Below are 20658 nucleotides of genomic sequence, written 5' to 3'. Positions count from 1 at the left end.
TGTTCAGTTCCCTTCAACTAATTTCTAAAGGACTATGAAACCGATGAAGTTTGATGGACCACTAGAACAGAATAACATTTCCATTTACCTTGAAAAAGCCACATTTTTTCTCCAATCTGTAGCTTATGAAGGTTAAGGTCAACATGATATTTTTATAATGAGACCTAATTCAACAATTTCAACAGGAATAACTTTATTAAACCACATCTTTTTTTAATTTCCAAATCTAGACATTATCGTTATCTAATTACTGGGTTAATTTTAGGAATAAGTTATATTTGCACATATTGCATTTATAGGAAACATTCAGAAAGTTCTAATAACCGCCTTGAGTTTGTTCCTTCCAAATGGTTTTTGTAGATATCTAGAAATGTGTTAACACAAATCCAATTCTCAGCTTCAGAAATGAACACGATGTGTTCATCAAAAATATGGATGTATATCCTATTTATCCCTAGTGGTAGTACAGCTTAGTTGAACTTTACATGGATTGCAATAGAGTTTCTTAAATAACATTTGTTTTAATCATATTTCCATAAGACTGGTTCAACTTGGAAACCTGAATTGCTTAAATTAACTTATAATCAAAGCAGTTTTACACTTTTCAAGGCTGCCATTTCTAGCATGTTTGAAACTAATCCGTCCCCAACCTACCCAACTCCAAAATAGCACTCTATTTAGGAATATAGGAAAACAGAGAAATAGGCAGTTCTCAAACAGGGGACATGAGATGTTCCCTGAGTCTAGTTAAAGGTAGTTTAAGTGGAGAGAGAAAAAAAAAATGTGTCTGTTTTCAGGAAAAACAAATAAGCTTCCTCCACACAGTTTATTCACGACTCCCTTCTGATGATGGGTCAGCTAACACAAAAACGTTACACTTGGGATATATGCAATAGAATGAAGTGAAGTGAACAGAAACATTTTTTAAAAAGCTCGTAATTGTTCTTTTTTTAGTTTGGATACATTTCCATGTGCCTAAGCTTTCAATTTTTAAATCACCGGGCTGTCCTTTATTACCTCTCCACCAAAAACACAAATTCCTACCTCAGTATAGACATAACTATAATACAGTAATAGGTCACTTTGAAATACAAGATATTAACTAAAACCAAAAAACTCCCATTTTATTTTGCTATTTTTTACATCTTTTTTCCCCATCTTATTTTCAGTGAGGGGTGTAGTTGGCAGTAAGTAAAATAAATGTTTCAAAACTAAAGTAACTATAGTTTTCTGAGTACAATTTACTTGTTCATACACGTGCCCCCATGTGATGAATGCCCACCCTTCTTCTATTATTAGAGCGACTTTGCTTGGAAGGGAAAGTGTTCAGCCACATTTAGTTATAAAATCTTTGTAACTTACAGATGAAGCTCTAAGTGACAGCTTCCTTTCCTGGAAGAAGATGCACAGTGTCTCATGTGAAGTCAGTGGAAGCATTGAAAATAGAATACATCACTTTGACTATCTCTCATCTCCAACCAAAAATTATTAGAATTTAAAACTATGGCTATAAGAAAATAAGTCTAGCTTCAAAGGGTATATATATATATATATATATACATATATATATCTGTACCAAAAAAACCCATTGCCATCGAGGCGATTCCGACTCAGAGTGACCCTATAAGACAGAGTAGAACCGCCCCATAGAGTTTCCAAGGCGCACCTGGCAGATTCGAACTGCCAACCGTTTGGTTAGCAGCCGTAGCACTTAACCACTACGCCACCAGGGTTTCCGTATAAATGTATATATATATTTGTGTATATATATGTATATATATACATATATATTACACATACATACATATACATATATACATATGTACATACATATACACATATATACATATATACACACACACACAAGCTGTAGTTTTCAAAGAACTTTGACCTTCTTCTATAGATCAGAGTTAATATGGACAGTTTGACAGTGTCCAATGTGGGTGGTTTGAATATTCTGCCCCACAGGCTGAGCCAGTTTATGGGCATAGTGGCAAGGAGCAGGAACTTGAATGACACCCTTTAGTGAATGAGAAATGAAACAAATTCTTAATTTACATCTACTTTCTGTAGATTTGAATCCTCATATACAATTCAAAAGTTCAGAAAGTACAGATTCAAGGATAAGCAATGGATTTGTTAAAAAAAAATACTGGCAAATTATAATACATGTGGCATAGCTTGTAAATTAAACTCTACTGTATCTGGTTTCAAGCAAACCATGTCATAGATGACGTTATAATGAGTGGGAGTAACAGCACCATCTTTCACAGACTGAGTCACAATAAAAAAATCATACCTGGAATTAGAGGACACACGAGCCTCAGCTTATTTTAGAAGACTGTAGTACACCTAGTATCTGAAGTGAAAGCATATAGTACATTAATTTACATCCCCTAGACTGAAAGTGTTTCCCCTAAATTTAGAAGCCTGTCTGACTGCTGGACAGTGATTTGATAAAGCAGATCCATAAAACCAGAACTCGTTGCCGTCAAGCCAATTCTGACTCGTAGCGACCCTACAGGACAGAGCAGAACTGCCTCATAGAGTTTCCGTGGAGCGCCTTCTGGATTCGAACTGCTGACATTTTGGTTAGCAGCCATAGCTCTTAACCACTGTACCACCAGGGTTTCCACAGATCCATGAAAGAAAGATACATTGACACAGGTAATGGCTCTCATGGGCTTTAGATTTCAAGGCATATGCACTGATGCATAGAGGCAGAAATGTGAAACTGGCATATTTGATATGACCTTAGTTAACAAGATAGACAATCAATAGTTTAACCTTTTCAGCCTTAACAGACCTAGAAGGCTCCACACCTCATCAACCCCAAGACTCACTAGACAAGAATTTGGGGATTTAGGGATTCAGGGAATGGAGTAAAAAAACCGAGGGTATAGCCCAGCAGGGACCCCATATCTATTGAGGAATCACTGGAATATACTCCCAACTAGGGATGACAGTCAGTCAATAAGGCAGTCAGTGAACAGAATAAACATCATTTTTTAATAAACGTGTTTCCAAAGCTTTAGAGTTATCATAATCATAGAAACTACACCCACAACTGTTTTGTTTGGTCACTTAATGAAGAAAGGTGATTTAAAGATCATATATTTTTAATACTCAATTTCAAGCACAGAGGAAAAAATAAGAATAAAATGAACGCCTGTATGCCCAGTACCTAGCTTTGTTAAATCTTAGTATATTTTATTGTCTTCAGGTCTTTAAAAAACAGACATACTTCAAGTCCCACGTCTATGTTTGTACCTTGTTTGCACCCATTCGTCCACCTCCTTCCCTAGAGGTAACTTTCTATTTATATTTCCGTGCTTAGCATTCTCATGCACAGCTTTTAATACTTTAATTACCTAGATATGTATCTCTAATCAACAAACTTAACAGCACTTGGGGCTGCTAACTGAAAGCTTGGCAGTTGGAACCCTCCCAGCAGCTCTGCTGGAGAAAGACCTGGTGATCTGTTCCAATATAGATTACAGCCCAGGAAACCCTATGGGGCAGTTCTACTCCGTCACATAGGGTTGCTATGAGTTGAAAATTGACTCGATGGTACCCAACAACATCTATCTATCTACATCATTACCTACATATTTAATAAGTTTGTTTCATGCTTCAAATGACTTTTACTCAACCTAAATTTTATCGTTTATCCATATTTATGGATAGTTTATTATCTTTCCAGTGTATTATTAGTTTTCTGAATTTCTCTACACTTAAGTGTTCAAGGGCTAGTTATTTATATTAATATAACCCAAACCAGATGTTTTTTAGATATAACCTGGCATATTTTTACATCCTTTTGCTTTCAGTTTTAGTGTGTTTGTAATGCACATTAAGAGTTTTTCTTCCAAAGAAAATCTAGCCGTATACTAACACCCTAACTGACATAACTGCTAAGGTTAATCTATTTATATTTATTGTAAATATTAGATTTATTTTTATGTGTATTGTCTCACTTTGTGCTTTTGGATCATCTTTGTGCTTTCAGTGCAACATTTCTTAGTTCTTTTCCTCATGCTCTTTATTCCATTTTTATATCTTTTCTCATTTATGCATGCTTTTATATAAAATTTCTCCAACTGTTTCATTATCTGAAACTTTTGGGCATCTAATCTTGCTGTATTTTCTGCTGATTCTTACTCCTGGTGGACTGTTTCATTATAACAAGACAGGCAATAACTGAATCACTGTTCTGAATTACCACATGGTTTTCAGGGATAACAGGGACGAATGTATATTTTGTTGCCTACTTACTGTTCCTATTAGTTTGGCAATGCCTTATTTATCCAGCCTCATAGGGATAGTGTCAAATAAAAATATTCCACGTAAGAGAAACTGGTCTCTATTCTGTTTTTTCATATCACCCCATTTAAAAGAAGTAAAATATATTTTAAAAATAGAAACATCCATAAGCTATTAAATAATTGAAGATTTTTATATTTAGGGTATATTCAGTATAATTTTATTTGTGATGATTCAGAATTGGCAATATAATTTATTACCTTTTATAATCATACACGAAAATATTTTTACTTTTACTATTTTTTCAATTTCTACTTTTAATTTTTTTTAATTAAAAACCTGTTGTCGATTCTGACTCATTAAAAAAAAAAAAACCTCAGTGCCAGTCGATCCCGACTGATAGTGACCCTATAAATTAACTTTTAATTGGTCATAGACTTTTCTAAATATTTGATCAAGAAACTCAAACAGACAAATCACAGTTCCTATATGCAAATTAAGAACCCTGACCAACAGTCATAAATAGAGACCAAATTAGTTGTAAAACATCAGAAGTGCTTTAAGGTGAGGGTATTGGAATTAAATGATTTTGCTAAGCTGAATTGATTTGAGAAAATTATTGAGCCAGTTCTTAAAGAGAAAAAAAGTGACTTACCCTTCCTTTCTGGTCAACTCTACATAACTCTACATCAATAACCAAAAATCTGGTGTTCACTTGTTTCTTCACCACAATTACTGTTAGTTTGATACATTAAACAATTATACTTGTCACTACGTTTACTCAGTATTATCTTAGAAGTATTCAGTGTTGCAACATCACACACAAAGGCACTATAAAAAGAATCTAGACAGCAGCCCTCCTCGTTCCTCAGTTTACCATCCAGAACCACCTGCCTGTTTCAAGCAGTAAGCAAGGAGGTATCTATTCATAGCCACCCACACCCTAGGGTAAGGGACCCTTCCTCACAACCTCAGGATCATTCCTGCTACTGCTCCTGGGCTGCAGGCCTAAAAAACCCACAAGCTGAGGCCAGAGGCACCACCTGGATGGGGTTCTCAGCTCAGATACTTACAAAAACTCCAAGCTAAGAGAGAAATAAGTAGAAATCATGTCTGGCTACTTCCATGGATTCTTATAAATATTTGAAGTTAAACTCTCCTACATTGACACTTGAAGGGAGATTGAAAAAACAGAAAGATCACAGAGGTCCCCTGGAGAAAACCTCTGCTACACCAGTGCTCCAATTCTGTTTTGCTCTCTGACTGGAATATGAAACACAAAGAGGAAGGATCTCTTTTCTCCCCTGCCATCCACTGAAGCATACTGTTTGTATCAAGCTACTTCTCTCTCATTCTTCATTCAGCTGTCAACCAGCTGCACTTGAAAATGTATATACTTGAGTGATTAGGGGGAAATGTATTTTAAGGAAACCAGAAACTGTGGTATTTCATGGTCAAGCAATGGTTGAAGCTGACCATCTCCCACTCCGTTGTCCCCACACATGATCATATAAGAAGGCAGGCATGGATTACACCTACTCCAGACCTTCAGTGCATCTGAAGAGAAACCAGAAACAGGTGTAAATATTCCATGACTTGGAACAAACTGGCTATTTGTCTTAGTAATCTAGTGCTGCTATAACAGAAATACCGCAAGTAGATGGCTTTAACAAAGGGAAATTTATTTCTTCACGGTAAAGTAGGCTAAAGTCCAAATTCAAGGTGTTAGCTCCAAGGGAAGGCTCTTTCTCTGTCGGCCTTCTTGTCAATCTTACCCCGGACTAGGAGCTTCTCCACGCAGGGACGCCGGGTCCAAAGGATGCACTCTGCTCCCGGCACTGCTTTCTTGGTGGTATGAGGTCGCCTCTCTGCTAGCTTCCCTTTCCTTTCATCTCTTGAGATATAAGAGGTGGTGCAGGCCACACTCCAGGGAAACTCCCTTTATATTCGATCAGGGATGTGACCTGGCATGGGTGTTACAATCCACCCTAATCCTCTTCAAAATAAAATTACAAACACAAAGTGGAGGACAACCACAGAATACTGGGAATCATGACCTAACCAAGTTAATACACACATCTCTGGGGGGACGTAGTTCAATCCATGACACTATTGCTATTTTTGAGAAATTCAGCGTCCATTTTCAAGACTGTAACATTCAGAACGGTTTCACTCTCTAGTTCCTCAGCCTAGTCCAGGATTCCTCAACGACTGCACTATTGACATTTTGAATCAGATAATCATTTGTTGTCTGGGCTTGTCCTGTGCATGTCAGGATGTTTAGCAGCATCCCTGGCTCCTACCCATTCAATGCCTGTAGCACTCATCTCCCTGCAGTTGTGCCAACCCAAACTGTCCCCAGTCATTACAGAACAACCCCTGGGGAGCAGTATCTCCTCTGATGGGGACAACTGTGTAGAGGCAGGCACTCCCAACACCACAAGACACTGACCATGCAAGCAGGCTGTCAACCCAGTCACAAGCTCTTGCCCTGATTCTTGGAGAACACACAGAGAATATCATCTGTTCAGAGAAAAATAAAACAGTTTGGAAAACAAAAACCTTAATTTTTAATGTTTTCCTTTCTGAATTACTCTATGAAAACAAGGTTGGATCAGCAGCTGAGGGTCTGATTAAGGATCAATATTTCATCCCCTGCAGAGCTCACAAACGTATTGGTCTCTTTTGATATCTGAAGGATTTTATGAAATTTTGAATGCACACAAGTAGTAAAATACAACGAAAACATTCACTAATATTATTACAAATTACACACACAATATGCACGACTACTGTAGTCTCACCTACTGGGGAATGCAATAAAACAAAAATCCAGTGTTCCTAGAGGTCCTTGCTTCTAGATAGATGTCCTAAACTGTGCCCCACTGTGATAGTTAAGGTTGTATGTCAGCTTGGCTGGGCTATGATTCTCAGTCTTTTGGCAGTTATATAATTTGGTAGCTATATAATAATGTTATCACCTCCATGATGAGATCTGTTACGAGCAGCCAATCAGGTGAAAGGGAATTTCCTTGGGGGTGTGGCCTGCATCCAATATATGTGCACTTTCTGGCAAATCTCATTGGCTCTTGTGTACTCTGGATCCTGCAGCTGGCTCCTGTTCATGTGACCTCTAATTCTTGGGACTTGAGCTAGCAGCTCACCTGCCAATCTTGGGATTCATCAGCTTTCACAGTCTGTGAGCCAGCACCTACCACCTTACCCGCCAATTTTGTGTTTGTCAGCCCTTGAGGCTATATGAGCCAGGAGAAGCCTCCAGCCTGACCCACAGACTTGGGACTTTCCATCCTCTACAATCATGTGAGTCTTTTCCTTGATATAAATCTCTCTCTATATATGAATTTATATACTTCGCTGGTTTTAATTCTCTAGAGAACACAGCCTAAGACACTCATCTATAATAATCTGTTTTGAGGGAGCAGTTTGCTTTGGAACAGTGAAAGCCATTGTGACAATGTTTCAACATATCAAGTAAACTGTGTGTAAATATAAATATGTGTATACATACAGGGTCGCCAAAGAGTCAGAATTGACTCGACGGCATTGAATTTGGTTTTGGTTATATATGTCTTGGAAGAAGTACAGCCAGAATGCTCCTTAGAGGCGAGGATGGTAAGACTTTGTCTCGCATAATTTGGACATGATTTTTTATCAGGAGGGACCAGTCCCTGAAGAAGGATATCATGCTTGGTAAAGTAGAGGATCAGCAAAAGCGAGGAAGACCCTCAATGAGATGGATTGACACCGTTGCTGCAACAATGGGCTCAAGTATAGGAATGATTGTAAGAATGGTGCAGGACCAGGCGGTGTTTCATTGTGTTGTACATAAGGTTGCTATGAGTTGGAACTGACTCAATGGCACCTAACAACAACAACATATATATAAATATATATAGTTAACCTTCTATCCAGAGCTGCATTTTATTTTATCAGAGTAAATGACCGCCTTACATTATCTGATGTATTTCTTTGCCTTCCTCTTCTCCAGAATTTAAACTCCAAGGGAAAGAGCAAGCATTCTTTTTGGTCTACATTTTTACCTACAGATTCTCAGCATTTGAACATGCTAAGCATTCAAAAATATTTGTCTAGTGAATGAAAGTTTAATTTTTCCCTGTTATTGTAACACTTTCTCATTTCCAAAAAAAGTATGGTAAAACAATGTTATTGAACTGAAACAGAGTCTGACTGAACAACATAAAGTCATCCATCCAAATAAAGATCAGGTTATACTCTGTGGGCCACAAACATTATTACACATATTGGTGGTGTGTAGTGGTCACACAGTGTAATACACAAGGAATTACAAACTGAAGAGTGTGCAAGTGCATTTCAGGGTGTGGTTAGCACTGTAAGGACAGAAAATAAAATGATCTCTGGAGAAAAGGATAGGCATGCTAGGTAGAACTTCTCCTTTTCCAGGTATTTTATGCATAAATTTATGAGGAACACCATATCCTACATCTGTAGGCCTCTGAGCAACAGCTGTGGATTTCCATCTGTCTTCACTCACGCACCTGCTAAGTGTTTCCCTCATGTGTTAATGGTCTCCATGGAGAGACTCACTGATCAGAGCCTGTGGTAGGCAGAATTCCAAAAGTGGTCCCCAAGATGTCCAACCCTCATCCCCAGAATCTGTGAATATGGTGAGATAGCACACCCATGATTATGTCAGGCTGTATGGCATCCTTGACGTTAGAATTAGCCAGGTGAATCTGCTCTTATTGCATGAGCCCCTTTGAAAGTAGAGACTTTTTCTTCTGGTTGATGGCTGAAGGGGAAGTCAGAGAGAGTTCAAACATGAGAAAGATTCATCGTGCTTTGGTTGATTTGAAATTTAAGGGACCATGTGAGAAGGAATGTGAACAACTTCTAGGACCTGATACTGGCCTCCACTAGAGAGCCAGCAAAGAAATGATCCTCAATCCTGGGAAATGATTTCTGTCACAACTCCATGGGCTTGGAAGAGGTTCCCGAACTTCCAAGTAAGAACGTAGCTCAGCTGACACCTTGATTTGAGCATTTTAAGGCCCTGAGAGCCATGTAATGCCAGACTTCTGACCCACAGAACTGAGTGAAAATGGGTGCTTTTTAAAGCTAAGCTTTTGATAATTTGTTACACAGCAGTATAAAACTAATAGAGTGTCTTCCACTCAAAATGTTTGATGTATAACTTGGCCAGAGGATCAGGACAAGAACAACTTGTCATCAAGCTCCTGAGACCTCGTGAGTTGTCAAAAACAACTAGTTTGATTCACCTCTCCATTTTAAAGTCTTCATACCAACTAACAACTTCTGCCAGTGCTTACTTGCTGTGTTGATTCTTCATTGATGCTTGAAACAAATTCTGCAGTGGACTTTTGTTGATTTCAATATCATATGAAAAATCAATACCAATAAACACAGTTCTGTTTATCCTAAATTTGAAAATGAGTCAATTCCTTTAAATAGAAAACAAAGAAAATTTAACCAAATTTTGAAGAACACTTAAGCACAGAGGTGGGGCCAAGATGGTGGAGTAGTAAGATGCTTCCCGTGGCCCCTCTTACAACAAAGACCTGAAAAAACAACTGAGTCATTTATATATATGACAAGCGACATAAACACTCCACAAAAAAAGAAAATTATAGGCGGGACTATAATGGCTGACTAGGTAGAAGCTACCTTGGATCCCTCTCGCAAAAAAGACTCGGAAAAACAAGTGAATCGATCACATACATGACAATCTACGAACCCTGACCATCAAACACAGATCTAAAGAGTTGATCTGAGTGACAGAGACTCAGCCAGTGCAAGCAGGCTGCACATTGACGAGGCTAACGAGGAAACGAGCAACCACGGGGAAGCAGCGATTGTTTTCGGAGCCTGGAGCCAGCATCCCAGTCAGAAAACCTTGGTGCCAGGCTTTGGACTAGGCGCAGGGGACCTGAGCATGGTGTCCTGAGATGGCGCAAACACGGGACACAGGCCTAACCCCCTGAAGTGACCTTGGGGGAAGCCCAGCCAGTGCACGCAGGCAGTGCAGCAATGCGGCTGACAGGAGGAGAAGTCACCGGGAGGCAACGACTGGTTTTGGAGCCTGGAGTGCAGTGTCCCAGCCGGGAAACCTTGGCGCTGGGCTTTGGACTGGGAGTGGAGGAACTGACCACAGCTTCTCAGACACCACAAGCACAGGACGTGGGCCTGACCCTTGGGGGCAATCTCGACCCAACCACAGGATACACACACCTCGGGAATCTCAGATAAAACAGTCCTCACCAAGCAAGATTAGTAACTTTGTCTATATTCCAGGCTGCTACTCTCTCCGATCTATCTGATCCTCCCCTCCCCTTCCCAGGCGGCTTCATTAACATTGGAATTTCCTTGGCCAGAGAGTGAAGTGCTCTGCGTTTTTTTTGTTTGTTTGTTTTTTTGTTTTGTTTTGTTTTGTCTTTTCCTAACCCATTCTCCTGGCCTGAGAGAAGCAGCTACAAAAAAAAAAAAAAAAAAACCCAGGGACCAAGAATCCTTCCCTGACTTCCCGAAATTGGACTAAAAATACAGAACCAGCTCCAACCAAGCATATGAGATCCACGGTCTTGGGCTTTCATCCCTACAGGGAACAAGGTGGCTATTATAATGCAAAGGCAATTCTAATAGTGATCTGACTGTAATTGTTTTAGTGGATTACTGGAAAGACAAGTTTCCCAGGTCTGATATCTCTACCTATTAAACAGAGCCCTCACTGACCCACAACGGGGAACTGAGGGCTGAAGCTCCACCCAAACCACCTAGCCTCCTGCCATAGGAGTCTGAGGATAGTGACACCTACCAATCTGTAGAGGTACATGCATTGGGTGCCTCAGGTACAGCTGCAGAGCCCACCCACCAAAGTGCTTAAGGAATAGAGACACACCTAACTCACTGGCACTTGGGGGAAGCCTGTCAGCATCCTACCCCCGCTCGAGTGTGACGCCCTGCTGCTACTAGAATCTGGTGCATACAACTATCACCACCACTCCTCTAAGTGAATAGGTGACAGTCTACCCCACACACTTGGTGACCGAAAATTAGACTCTACTCAAGAATAGTGAATAGACGCTTAGGCTTATATATCTGGTAACAGCCCAAACCACCTGGTAATAGGACATAAGTGATTCAAAGCCCACAACAATCAAGACAGTGCAATCTAGTAGCCCATGTGTGTATACTGAAAGAAAACAAAACAAGATAAGACTCGGTGAGCAAATATAAAATAAATCATTACAATATCTTATAGATGCCTCAGAGACAGCAGTCAATATCAAACCACATAAAGAAGCAGACCATGATTGCTTCTACAACTCCCCAAATTAAAGAATCAAAATCTTTCCCAAATGAAGATACAATCCTGGAACTGCCAGATGCAGAATATAAAAAACTAACTTACAGAATGCTTCAAGACATCAGGGATGACCTTATAAATGAAATAAGGCAATCTACAGAAAAAGCCAAGGAACACACTGATAAAGCAGTTGAAGAAATCAAAAATATTATTCAAGACCATAGTGGAAAAATTAATAAGCTGCAAGAATCCATAGAGAGACAGCATTCAGAAATCCAAAAGATTAACAGTAAAATTACAGAATTAGACAACTCAATAGGAAGTCAGAGGAGCAGAATCGAGCAATTGGAATGCAGAGTGGGAGATCTGGAGGATCAGGGAATTGACACCAATATAGCTGAAAAAAAATCAGATAAAAGAATTTAAAAAAATGAAGAAACCCTAAGAATCATTTGGGACTCTATTAAGGAGAATAACTTGCGTGTGACTGGAGTTCCAGAACAGGGAGGGATAACAGAAAATACAGAGAGAATAGTTGAAGATCTTTTGGCAGAAAACTTCCCTGACATCATGAAAGACGAAAGGATATCTATCCAAGATGCTCATCGAACCCCATTTAAGATTGATCCAAAAAGAAAATCACCAAGACATATTATCATCAAACTTGCAAAAACCAAAGATCAAGAGTAAATTTTAAAAGCAGCCAGGGATAAAAGAAAGGTCTCCTACAAAGGAGAATCAATAAGAATAAGTTCAGACTACTCAGCAGAAACCATGCAGTCAAGAAGGCAATGGGATGACATATATAGAGCACTGAAGGAGAAAAACTGCCAGCCAATGATCATATATCCAGCAAAACTCTCTCTCAAATATGAAGGCGAAATTAAAACATTTACAGATAAACACAAGCTTAGAGAATTTGCAAACACCAAACCAAAGCTACAAGAAATACTAAAGGAAATTGTTTGGTCAGAAAACCAGTAATATCAGATACCAGCACAGCACAAGGTCAGAGAACAGAACATCCAAGGGAAATCACAAAAACAAATTAAGATTAATTGAAAAAAAAATTTAAAAAACGCTCAAAACAGGGAATCATTGAAGTCAATATGTAAAAGATCACAATAATCAAAAACAGGGACTAAATACAGGTGGCATAGAACTGCCATATGGAGAGGGAAACAAGGCGATATAGGACAATACAAGTTAGGTTTTTACTTAGAAAAATAGGGTAAATATTAAGGTAAGCACAAAGAGGTCTAACAATTCCATAACTCAAAATAAAAACCAAGAAAAACATAACGACTCAGCAAACATAAATTCAACTACTATGAAAATGAGGAACACACAATTTTACAAAGAAAAATGTCTCAGCACAAAAAAGTAAGTGGAAAAATGAAATTGTCAACAACACACATAAAAAGGCATCAAAATGACAGCACTAAACACATACTTATCTATAATTATGCTGAATGTAAATGGACTAAATGCACCAATAAAGAGACAGAGAGTCTCAGACTGGATAAAGAAACACGATCCATTTATATGCCGCCTACAAGAGACACACCTTAGACTTAGAGACACAAACAAACTAAAACTCAAAGGATGGAAAAAAATATATCAAGCAAACAACAAGCAAAAAAGAGCAGGAGTAGCAATTTTAATTTCTGACAAAATAGACTTTAAAGTTAAATCCACCACAAAGGATAAAGAAGGACACTACATAATGATTAAAGGGACAATTGACCAGGAAGATATAACCATATTAAATATTTATGCACCCAATGACAGGGCTGCAAGATACATAAAACAAACTTTAACAGAACTGAAAAGTGAGATAGACACCTCCACAATTATAGTAGGAGACTTCAACACACCACTTTCGAAGAAGGACAGGACTTCCAGTAAGAAGCTCTATAGAGACACGGAAGACCTAAGTGCTACAATCAAGCAACTTGACCTCATAGACTTACGAAACACTCCACCCAACTGCTTAAAAGTATACCTTTTTTTCTAGCGCACATGGAACATTCTCTAGAATAGACCACATATTAGGTCATAAAACAAACCTTTGCAGAATCCAAAACATCGAAATATTACAAAGCATCTTCTCAGACGACAAGGCCATAAAAGTGGAAATCAATAACACAAAAATTAGGGAAAAGAAATCAAATACTTGGAAACTGAACAATACCCTACTGAAAAAAGACTGGGTTATAGAAGACATTAAGGAGGGAATAAAGAAATTCATAGAATGCAATGAGAATGAAAACACTTCCTATCAAAACCTCTGGGACACAGCAAAAGCAGTGCTTAGAGGTCAATTTATATCGATAAATGCACACATACAAAAAGAAGAAAGAGCCAAAATCAGAGAACTGTCCCTACAACTGGAACAAATACAAAGAGTGCAACAAAAGAAATAAGAGCCTTTATCACACGAACAGATATATGCACACCCATGTTTACTGTAGCTCTGTTTACAATAGCAAAAAGCTGGAAGCAACCGAGGTGTCCATCAACAGAGGAATGGTTAAATAAATTGTGGTATATTCACACAATGGAATACTACGCATCGATAAAGAACAGTGACGAACCTGTGAAACATTTCATAACATGGAGGAACCTGGAAGGCATTATGCTGAGTGAAATTGGAGGCAAAAGAACAAATATTGTATAAGACAACTATTATAAGATCTTGAGAAATAGTATAAACTGAGAAGAATACATACTTTTGTGGTTATGAGGTGGGGAGGGAGGGAGGGTGGGAGAGGGTTATTTACTGATTAGTTAGTAGATAAGAACTACTTTAGGTGAAGGGAAGGACAATACTTAATACACAGAAGGTCAGCTCAACTGGACAGAACTAAAAGCAAAGAAGTTTCCGGCATAAACTGAATGCTTTGAAAGTCAGCGGAGCAAGGGCGGGGGTTTGGGGACTATGGCTTAAGGGAACTTCTAAGTCAATTGGCAAAATAATTCTATTATGAAAACATTCTGCATCCCACTTTGAAATGTGGCGTCTGGGGTCTTAAATGCTAACAAGCGGCCATCTAAGATGCATCAATTGGCCTCAACCCACCTGGATCAAAGGAGAATGAAGAACATCAAGGTCACACGATAACTATGAGCCCAAGAGACAGAAAGGGTCACATGAACCAGAGACTTACATCATCCTGAGACCAGAAGAACTAGATGGTGCCCGTCCACAACCGATGGCTGCGCTAACAGGGAGCACAACAGAGAACCCCTGAGGGAGCAGGAGATCAGACCCCAAATTCTCATAAAAAGACCAGACTTAATGGTCTGACTGAGACTAGAGGAATCCTGGCGGTCATGGTCCTCAAATCTTCTGTTGGCCCAGGAAAGGAACCATTCCCGAAGGCAACTCATCAGACATGGAAGGAACTGGACAATGGGTTGGAGAGAGATGCTGATGAACAGTGAGCTACTTGTATCAGGTGGACACTTGAGACTGTTGGCATCTCCTGTCTGGAGGGGAGATAGGAGGGTAGAGAGGGTTAGAAACTGGCAAAATTGTCACGAAAGGAGAGACTGAAAGGAGGGAGCGGGCTGACTCATCAGAGGGAGAGTAAGTGGGAGTATGGAGTGAGGTGTATATAAGCTTATATGTGACGGACTGACTTGATTTGTAAACGTTCACTTAAAGCACAATAAAAAGTATTTAAAAAAAAAGAAAAGGAAGAAAAATAGTGGCCTGTAAAAAAAAAAAAAAGAAAATTATAGAGCTATATCCGTAATGAAATTAGATGCAAAAATGCTCAACAAATTTCTAGCCATTAGAATTCAACAACATAACAAAAAAATAACCCACCATGACCAAGTGGGATTCATACCAGGTATGCAGGGATGGTTCAACATTAGAAAACCGATTCATGTAATTCATCATACAAATAAAACAAAAAACAAGAACCACATGATCTTATCCATTGATGCAGAAAAGGCATTTGACAATGTCCAACACCCATTCATGAAAAAACTCTCAGCAAAATAGGAATAGAAGGAAAATTCTTCAGCATAATGAAGGGCATTTATACAAAGCCAACAGCCAACATCATCCTAAATGGGGAGAGTCTGAAAGTATTTCCCGTGAGATTGGGAACCAGAAAAGGATGTCCTTTATCATCACTCTTATTCAACATTGTGCTGGAGGTCCTAGCCAGGGTAATTAGGCTAGATAAAAAAATAAAGCATGTCCAGATTGGTAAGGAAGAAATAAAAGTATCTATATTTGCAAATGACATGATCTTATACACAGAAAACCCTAAGGAATCCTCAAAAAACTACTGAAACTAATAGAAGAGTTCAGGAGAGCATCAGGATACAAGACAAACATACAAAAATCAGTTGGATTCCTCTACATCAACAAAAAGAACATCGAGGAGGAAATCACCAAATCAATACCATTTACAACAGCCCCCAAGAAGATAAAATACTTAGGAATAAATCTTTACAGAGATGTAAAACCCCTATACAAAGAAAACTACCAGACACTACTGCAAAAAACCAAGAGACCTACATAAGTGAGAAAACATACCTTGCTCAAGGATAGGAAGACTTAAGATGGTAAAAATCTCTATTCTACCAAAAGCAATCTATAGATTCAATGCAATTCCGATCCAAAGTCCAACGACATTTTTCAATGAGCTAGAGAAACAAATCGCCCACTTCATATGGAAGGGCAAGGAGCCCCGGATAAGTAAAGCATTACTGAAAAAGAAGAACAAAGCGAGAGGCCTCGCTCTACCCGATTTTAGAACGTATTATACCACCACAGTCGTCAAAACAACCTGGTAGTGGTACAACAACTGATACATAGACCGATGGAACAGAACTGAGAATCCAGACATAAATCCATCCACATATGAGCAGCTGATATTTCACAGAGGCCCAGTGTCAGTTAAATGGGGAAAAGACAGTCTCTTTAACAAATGGTGCTGGCATAACTGGATATCCATCTGCAAAAAAAATGAAACAAGACCCATACCTCACACCATACACAAAAACTAACTCAAAATGGATCAAAGACCTAAATATACAAACTAAAACGATAAAGATCATGGAAGGAAAAATACGGACAACGCTAGGAGCCCTAATACATGGCATAAACAGTATAGAAAACACTACTAGCAATGCAGAAGAAAACTAGATAACTGGGAGCTCCTAAAAATCAAACACCTATGCTCATCCGAAGACTCCACCAAAAGAGTAAAAGATTACCTACAGACGGGGAAAAAGTTTTTGCTTACTACATTTCCAATCAGCATCTGATCTCTAAAATGTACATGATACTGCAAAAACTCAACTAGAAAAAGACATATAACACATTTAAAAAATGGGCAAAGGATATGAACATACATTTCACTAAAGAAGATATTCAGGTAGCTAAAAGATACATGAAAAAATAGTCACGATCATTAGCCATTAAAAAACCGAAACCTGTTGCAGCCGAGTCATTAGCCATTAGAGAAATGCAAATCAAAGCTGTAATGAGATTCCATCTCACTCCAGCAAAGCTAGCATTAACCCAAAAAACACAAAATAATAAATGTTGGAGAGGTTGTGGAGAGACTGGAACTATTATACACTGCTGGTGGCAATATAAAATGGTACAACCACTTTGGAAATTGATTTGGCACTGCCTTAAAAAACTAGAAATAGAATTACCATATGATCCAGCAATCCCACTCTTTGGAATATATCCTAGAAAATTAAGAGTCTTTACACGAAGAGATACATGCACACCCATGTTCACTGTAGCACTATTTACAATAGCAAAAAGATGGACGCAACCAAGGTGCCTATCGATGGATGAATGGATAAATCAATTATGTTATATTCACACAATGGAATATTACGCATCGATAAAGAACAATGATGAATCCGTGAAACATTTCATAACACGGAGGAATGTGGAAGGCATTATGCAGAGTGAAATTAGTCACCTGCAAAAGGACAAATATTGTATAACCCACACCCAGTGCGGTCAAGTTGATTCCGACTCATAGCAAACCTATAGGACACAGTAGAATTCCCCCATAGAGTTTCCAAGGAGGGCCTGGCAGATTCGAACTGCCAACCTTTTGGTTAGCAGCCGTAGCACTTAACCACTATGCCACCAGGGTTTCCAAATATTGTATAAGACCACTATTACAATAACTGGAAAAATAGTCTAAACAGAGAAGAAAATATTCATTGATGGTTACGAGAAGGGGCAGAAAGGGAGGTAGGGAGAGCAGTTTTCACTAATGAGATAGTAGATAAGAAATCTTTTAGGTGGAGGGAAAGACACAATACAGGAGAGGACAGTACAAATGGACTAAACCAAAAGCAAAGAAGTTTCCTGAATTAACTGAACGTTTTGAAGGCCAGTGTAGCAGGGGTGGGGGTTTGAGGACCACGGTTTCAGGGGACATCTAAGTCAATGGACATAATAAAATCTTTTAGGAAAACATTCTGAATCCCATTTTTGGAGAGTGGCAACTGGGGTCTTAAACTCTAGCAAGCCACCATCTAAGATGCATTAATTGGTCTCAACCCACCTGGACCAAAGAAGAATGAAGAACACCAAAGACACAAGATAATTATGAGCCCAGGAGACAGAAAGGATCACATAAGCCAGTGATGACATCAGCCTGAGACCAGAACTAGATGGTGCCTGGCTACAACCGATGACTGCACTGACAGTGAACACAACAGAGGACCCCTGAGGGAGCAGGAGAACAGTGGGATGCAGACCCCAAATTCTCATAAAAAGACCAGACTTAACGGTCTGACTGAGACTAGAAGGACCCCAGAGGTCATGGTCCCCAGACCTTCTGTTGGCCCAGGACAGGAACCATTCCCGAAGCCAACTCTTCAGACAGGGATTGGACTGGACTATGGGATGGAAGATGCTGCCGGTGAGTAGTGGGCTTCTTGCATCAAGTGGACGCTTGAGAGTATGTTGCTATCTCCTGTCTGGAGGGGAGATGTGAGAGCTGAGGGGGTCAGAATCTGGCTGAATGGACATGAAAATAGAGAGTATACAGAGGGGGTGTGCTGTCTTGTTAGGGAGACAACAGTTAGGAGTGCATAGAGGGGTGGATATAAGCTTTTGCATGAGACACTGACTTGATTTGTGAAAGCTCACTTAAAGCACAACAAAAACTAAAAAAAAAAAAGGGCAAAGGATATTAACAGGCACTTACCAAAGAAAAAATTCAGGCTGCTAACAGATTCATAAGGACATGCTCAGGATCATTAGCTACTAGAGAAATGCAAATTGAAACTACAATGAGATTCCATCTTACCCCAGCAAGGCTGGCATTAGTCCAAAAAACACAAAATGATAAATGTTGGAGAGGTTGTGGAGAGACTGGAACACTTATATACTACTGGAGGGAATGTAAAATGGTACAGGCACTTTGGAAATCAATTTGGTGCTTCTTGAAAAAGCTAGAAATAGAACTGCCATATGACCCAGCAATTGCACTACTTGGCATATACCCTAAAGAAGTAGGAGCCTTCATACAAACAGATACATGCACAACCATGTTCACTGCAGCACTGTTTACAATAGCAAAAAGATGGAAACAACCAAGGTGCCCATCAAGGGATGAATGGATAAATAAATTATGGTATATCCACACAATAGAATACTACATATTGATAAAGAACAGTGATAAATCTGTACAACATTTCATAACATGGAGGAATCTGGAAGGCATTATGCTGAGTGAAATTAAAAAAACGAAACGTGAAAGTAGTCAGTTGCGAAAGGACAAATATTGTATAAGACCACTATTATAAGAACTCTAGAAACAGTTTAAGCAGAGAAGAAAATATTCTTTGATGGTTATGAGAGGGGGGAGGTAAGGAAGGAGGCAAAGGGATATTCACTAATTAGACAGTAGTTAAGAACTCCTTTAGGTTAAGAAAAGACAACACACAATACAGGCCAGGTCAGCACAACTGGGCTAAACCAAAAGCAAAGAAGTTTCCTGAATAAACTGAATGTTTTGAAGGCTAGAGTAGAAGTGGTGGGGGTTTGGGGGCCATGGTTTCAGGGGACATCTAAATCAATTGGTATAATAAAATCTATTAAGAAAACATTCTGGATTCCACTTTAGAGAGTGGCATCTGGGGTCTTAAACGCTAGCAAGCAGCCATCTAAGATGCACCGATTGGTCTCAACCCACCTGGAGCAAAGGAGAATTAAGAACACCAAAGACACAAGGTAATTATGAGCCCAAGAAACAGAAAGGGCCACATAAATCAGAGACTACATCAGCTTGAGACCAGAAGAACTAGATGGTCCCTGGCTACAATGGATGACTGCCCTGACAGGGAACACAACAGAGAACCCCTGTAGGAGTAGGACAGCAGTGGCATGCAGACCTCAAATTCTTGTAAAAAGACAAGACTTAATGGTCTGACTGAGACTAGAGAGACCCTGGAGGTCACGGTTCCCAGACCTGTTAGCTCAAGACTGAAACCATTCCCAAAGCCGACTCTTCAGAGAAAGCTTGGATGGGACTATAAGACAGAAAATGATACTGGTGAGGAGTGAGCTTCTTGGATCTATGTAGGCAGCTCCTGTCTGGAGGGGAGATGAGAAAGCAGAGGGGGACAGAAGCTGGCTGAATGGACATGGAAATAGAGGGTGGATAGAAGGAATGTGCTGTCTCATTAGGGGGAGGGCAACTAGGAGTATATAGTAAGGTGTGTATAAGATTTTGCACAAGAGACTGACTTGATTTATAAACTTTCACTTAACGCCCAATAAAAAATAAAAAAAGGTAAAACAATATATATTATACCCTTACGCTAACATTCAGTTTAAGCACTAAAATTAAAGGCATTAGAGAATATGAATGATAATAAAACATTGCACTTACGGGCTTTTTGCAGGGCTTATTTTTTTTTTATGGTCTTGGTTTTGTTTTTTTAACAAGGACAAGAGATCTTCAGGATTTCCTCACAAACTGTTAAACAGAAACAGCAGGAGTTTGGCTGTAATAAAGGGAAAACGAGAGAAAGAGAACGAAGTAAGGAAACTGTCTACTAAC

The 20658-nt window shown here is 39.2% G+C and overlaps 1 long non-coding RNA gene across 2 annotated transcripts in view; it reads right to left on the bottom strand.

Moving 5' to 3' along the window:
• The window catches only part of LOC126065721 (uncharacterized), a 91943-nt gene that overhangs the window by 69700 nt on the left and 1585 nt on the right, over positions 1-20658 (bottom strand). The window contains exon 3 of one of the 2 annotated variants that reach the window (XR_007514911.1): positions 20502-20602. The exons of the other annotated variant lie outside the window; for it this stretch is intronic. This is a non-coding gene — a long non-coding RNA (uncharacterized LOC126065721). Of the gene's footprint in view, positions 1-20501; positions 20603-20658 lie in introns of those variants that run through there. 2 annotated transcript variants of the gene reach the window in all.

This window comes from Elephas maximus, chromosome 22, assembly GCF_024166365.1.
Source record: "Elephas maximus indicus isolate mEleMax1 chromosome 22, mEleMax1 primary haplotype, whole genome shotgun sequence".
NCBI classification, from domain to species: domain Eukaryota; kingdom Metazoa; phylum Chordata; class Mammalia; order Proboscidea; family Elephantidae; genus Elephas; species Elephas maximus.
Note: the sequence above shows the minus strand (reverse complement) of the source record. Positions and strands in the feature narration are given on the sequence as shown.